At 43.5% G+C, this 5,407-nt stretch overlaps 1 pseudogene; it reads right to left on the reverse strand.

Annotated features, from left to right (window-relative positions):
- Nucleotides 1-1,575: 1,575 nt before the first annotated feature.
- On the reverse strand, nt 1,576-5,023 carry LOC116462070 (ganglioside GM2 activator-like; annotated as a pseudogene).
- Nucleotides 5,024-5,407: the final 384 nt, after the last annotated feature.

Below are 5,407 nucleotides of genomic sequence, written 5' to 3' on the forward strand. Positions count from 1 at the left end.
TATTTTTCTCTTTCCTGTGATCACACAGAGGGCTTTAGAGGTCCATGACACCAAGCAAACATGCTGAGCTCTTCCTAAGTTGGCCAATAGGGAGCACCACTAAGTATTTGGGAACAAGATGAAGGATGGCTTGAGTAAGGCACTGATTTAAGTGCTTTACAAATATTGTCAGCTTGAATTTTCATTTTCTATGAGATAGGTACTATGATCATTACCACAATTGTTCTACGCCTTCACATCTTGAGAGGCACAGTTTGCATTACTTACTACGGTCCTCCACCCACTGGGTTACAGTGATAACTTTTTCTTTGCCCTGTAGTTGAGTCATACGGGTGACATCAACTCCCAGGTTATATTATTTCTGGCTGCATTGCCATTCATTTTTATTTCCTCAAGTCAAACCAGACCTCTGTAAATAGTACCTTCACAGAGCTCTCTTCAGTCACGATGTTCAGTTTGTCAGATCTTTTTTGAGTGTCCCTGCCATCTATTTCCTGTCAGGACTTTGACTGATAAAAGAACATAAATAAATACTTAATATGAAGAAAAATAAGAAGTGAAAAGAAGAAGACTAAAGAACAAAAGTAGAGCTTGCAGTTAGAAATAAGAAAAGCATAATAGCATATAATAATAGCATAATAGCGACAAAATATCAAATGATAACGGGCTACTATTCTATGCAACTAAACAGACACACATATATCCACATATATATGATCATTTGGAAACAAAAGAAGAAACAAGGGAAAGTGAGGCTAGGGCAGAATAAGAAAACTGAAAGGAAATTAGGCCAAGGATACGCTTTCTGGAAGCTGCTTCTGGGTTGAGATGTTTATTAGAATAGAATTTTTCTTAAATTCACTTGGCCTGTAGGCTGCCTTCTCCTTTGGAATTTGGTCACAGAAACCTTGATGGCAGAGAATCGTATTTTCCTTGTGCCCCAAGGAAAATATGACTCACCTACTTGAGTCGATTTTTTTTTTTTTGAGATAGAGTGTGTCGCCAAGGCTGGAGTGCAGTGGCACTGTGTTGTTGGCTCACTGCAACCTCAGTCTCCCGGGTTCAAGCAATTCTCCTGCCTCAGCCTCCCGAGTAGCTGGGATTACAGGCGTCCACCACCATGCCGGGCTAATGTTTGTATTTTTAGTAGAGACAGGGTTTCACCATGTTGGCCAGGCTGGTCTCAAACTCCTGATCTCAGGTGATCCGCCCACCTTGGCCTCCCAAAGTGCTGGGATTACAGGCATGAGCCACTGCACCCGGCCTTGCTTGGGTCTATTTTTAATTTGTCTTTCCTAGAGAATATAACTATATTTATTTATTTGCAACTTAAAAAGATTTATTGCTATTCAGGCTTCAAATGAGCCCAAAATTCAGGGCTGGTGTGTGGTTCAGAAGTTGTTATGGTGTAACACGATGCTGGACAAATCCAGGCAGCCTGACATGGAGGCCACCCTCTCTTCCTTGGTCCCCTGCTCCAAAAGCAGCTGCGGGTGGGGTCAACTGTTTCCCAACTGCCTCGTTCACCTGACAGGACTCCAAGACTGGGGCATGCAGCCTTGTGATCCCCACAGCTCACCGCTGAGAAGCTGCCCATACCTCTCCTAGCACTGGAGGAAGAGCCTTCTCCTTGGGATCAGACACTATGGCTTTGGCCCTGTGGAGGGAGAAATGTTGCCACAGGATTTGTTTTAAGAGCACAAGGTCTTTAGTTTAATTAGATCCCATTTGTCAATTTTGGCTTTTGTGGCCATTGCTTTTGGTGTTTTAGACATGAAGTCCTTGCCTATGCCTATGTCCTGAATGGTATTGCCTAGGTTTTCTTCTGTGGTTTTTATGGTTTTAGGTCTAACATTTAAGTCTTTAATCCATCTTGAATTAATTTTTGTATAAGGTGTAAGAAAGGAATCTAGCTTCAGCTTTCTACATATGGCGAGCCAGTTTTCCCAGCACCATTTATTAAATAGGGAATCCTTTCCCCATTTCTTGTTTTTGTCAGGTTTAAATGGGATCTAATTAAACTAAAGAACTTCTGCACAGCAAAAGAAACTACCATCAGAGTGAACAGGCAACCTACAGAATGGGAGAAAATTTTTGCAATCTACTCATGTGACAAAGGGCTAATATCCAGAATCTACAATGAACTCAAACAAATTTACAAGAAAAAAACAAACAACCCCATCAAAAAGTGGGCAAAGGATATGAACAGACACTTCTGAAAAGAAGACATTTATGCAGCCAACAGACACATGAAAAAACGCTCATCATCACAGGCCATCAGAGAAATGCAAATGAAAACCACAATGAGATACCATCTCACACCAGTTAGAATGGTGATCATTAAAAAGTCAGGAAACAACAGGTGCTGGAGAGGATATGGAGAAACAGGAATACTTTTACACTGTTGGTGGGACTATAAACTAGTTCAACCATTGTGGAAGTCAGTGTGGCGATTCCTCATGGATCTAGAACTAGAAATACCATTTGACCCAGCCATCCCATTACTGTGTATATACCCAAAGGATTATAAAACATGCTGCTATAAAGACACATGCATACGTATGTTTATTGTGGCACTATTCACAATAGCAAAGACTTGGAACCAACCCAAATATCCAACAATGATAGACTGGATTAAGAAAATGTGGCACATATACACCATGGAATACTATGCAGCCATAAAAAATGATGAGTTCATGTCCTTTGTAGGGACATGGATGAAGCTGGAAACCATCATTCTCAGCAAACTATCGCAAGGACCAAAAACCAAACACTGCATGTTCTCACTCATAGGTGGAAATTGAACAATGAGAACACTTGGACACAGGAAGGGGAACATTACACACTGGGGCCTGTCGTGGGGTAGGGGGAGGGGGGAGGGATAGCATTAGGAGATATACCTAATGTTAAATGACGAGTTAATGGGTACAGCACCCCAACATGGCACATGTATACATATGTAACAAACCTGCACGTTGTGCACATGTACCCTAAAACTTAAAGTATAATAATAAAAAGCACAAGGGATGCACGGTCTGAGATCAGAGGTTGCGAAGTGGCCACCCATGAGCCAGACTGTCTCACTGATGTTTCCGTTTGGGATACATCACACCACACAGTGTTTAAAAAAAATTAGTTGCCAATATTTTAAAATGATAAGATTTCATACAAAAATGTGGATTTTTGGCTACTCTAGGAATAAACATTGAAACTATCTGGCAATTCTGGGCCCACACTATTTTTTTTTTTTTTTTTTTTTTTTGAGACGAAGTCTCGCTCTGTCACCCAGGCTGGAGTGCAGTGGCGCAATCTCGGCTCACTGCAAGCTCTGCCTCCCGCGTTCACGCCATTCTCCTGCCTCAGCCTCTCCAAGTAGCTGGGACTACAGGCGCCCGCCACCACGCCCGGCTAATTTTTTGTATTTTTAGTAGAGACGGGGTTTCACCGTGGTCTCGATCTCCTGACCTCGTGATCCGCCCGCCTCGGCCTCCCAAAGTGCTGGGATTACAGGGCCCACACTATTCTTATGTGACACTGACTGGTCATAGCTAGGTAGCAGTTGATTTCACAGTCTGGCTATACACTCTCCAGTCTGTGCCACCCTTCATTATATTTCCAACTGGAGACCAGGCCTCAGCAGCCTTGTATCAATGCGCATGTGCTGTGACTTTCTTTATCGTATAAGAAATATTTACATTGTAGTATTATGTTTAATCAAAAAGAGAAAATCAAAGTCAAGCCTGGAATCAACATGTTTCTCATAGTCCTTGTCACTCATTTAAGTCTCTTGCTAAGCCCTGCGGGTACCTGAGTTTGTAAACAACAGAGCACTCCTAATATCTCCCCCAAGGGATTCCTGCCCCACACACCCTACCTCTCCAGGATATACTGCACACTAGTATTAACTGGGCAAATCTACAAAGGAAGTCAACATTAGCCACAGAAGTTAAGGGAGGAATAGACTAAGAGCAACCCCGTTTGCCTCTTCATTATAACAGGGGGCTGGAGTAGAACAAAGTCGTTAATACTCTCACTTTGTCTTTAACTTAGTGAAAAAAAAAAAAAAAAAAAAAATGAGAGAGAAGAGAATGAGAGAGAGAGAAGAGAGAGAGAGAGAAAAAGTCATAAAGATTCTTCAGGTCCTAAAACACACTGGTTCCCATTCCTCCACTGCTTTGGAAAATGAACGAGGCTCTTTAGAGCCAATGTCTAATGGGGATGGACAATGTGGTCAGCCCAGCAGATGCCCTGGGCTATCAAGAACTGTCCATCTCATCCTCCCTTAGGCCAGGGCGGCTTGCCCCAGCCTAAAATGCTAAGTGGCACAAAATGATTTTCAGTAAGGGTAGCGGACTCATTGTAGAAAGGGGATTAAAGGGGGGCAGAGAGTGGGAATTTGGCCTTGGCAAACACAAGACAGAGGAAAAGGGACCTTCCTCACACCCCTCCATCCTGCTGTGACGGATGCCATGCCATATGCCCTTTAGAGAGGCAGCGATCTTGATGCAGCTCAGACGCTTCCCGCTGCTGCTCATGACGCTCTCTATGCGGTAGTTCCCGGTGGTGGGCCAGCTGGGCAGCTCCAGGTAAGGCACAGTGAATTTGCTCCTGGGCAGTGAGTAGGTTCCTTCTTCGAAGGGATAGTGGCAAAGAAGCCCATAGGTATGTAGGGGATCTGGGCAGGGCCCCCCCAAAAGTGTTCAAAGGTACAGCTGCCATAGGGTCTTGATCTAGAGGCCAGCCACTTCCTTCTCCAAAACTAAATCCATCTCCAGACGAGAACTCGGGGAGACAGTGGCGCTACCCAGGAGACTGAGGGTCACGTTCACAGGAAGGATGACGGGGTCAGGCTCCAGAGTTACACCTGTGATCACTGCAGGGTCCTTTCCTTCATCACAGTCATTCCAGGAAAAGCTACTGAGCTTTTTCAGGTGGGCTTGCACAGGGGTGCCAGAAGCAAGCCCAGGGCGATCTGGAGCGAAGCCTGCGTCAAGGATTGCGTTGTGAAGGGTGGGTCCGGGTGGAGTTAACTGCAAGGTCTATGGTGGCAGCGGCACCTTTAAATGGCTTCCTGCATTGGTTGTGAATATAACGACCTTTAAAAGCAGCTGTAGATTGGAACGGGGATTGAGATGCTCATGTATGTTGAGAGAAATCTTATTCTAGCCAAAAAAAAAAAAAAAAAATGCATCCAATAAGTACAATCAGTGCTTACAATTCAGTGAGCTAGTTTTTAAAACAAAATTTCTTATTTAAAAACACTTACGTTTTATCAGACTATGTGTAAGACACTTTTCTAGGTGGTTTACAAATACTGCCTGCTTGAATTTTCATTCTCTATGAAGTAGGTACTATTATTCTTGCTATTTTACAGATGAAGAAAACAAGACATGGAAACGTTAGGCAT

This window comes from Hylobates moloch, unplaced genomic scaffold, assembly GCF_009828535.3.
Source record: "Hylobates moloch isolate HMO894 unplaced genomic scaffold, HMol_V3 SCAFFOLD_22, whole genome shotgun sequence".
NCBI lineage: Eukaryota > Metazoa > Chordata > Mammalia > Primates > Hylobatidae > Hylobates > Hylobates moloch.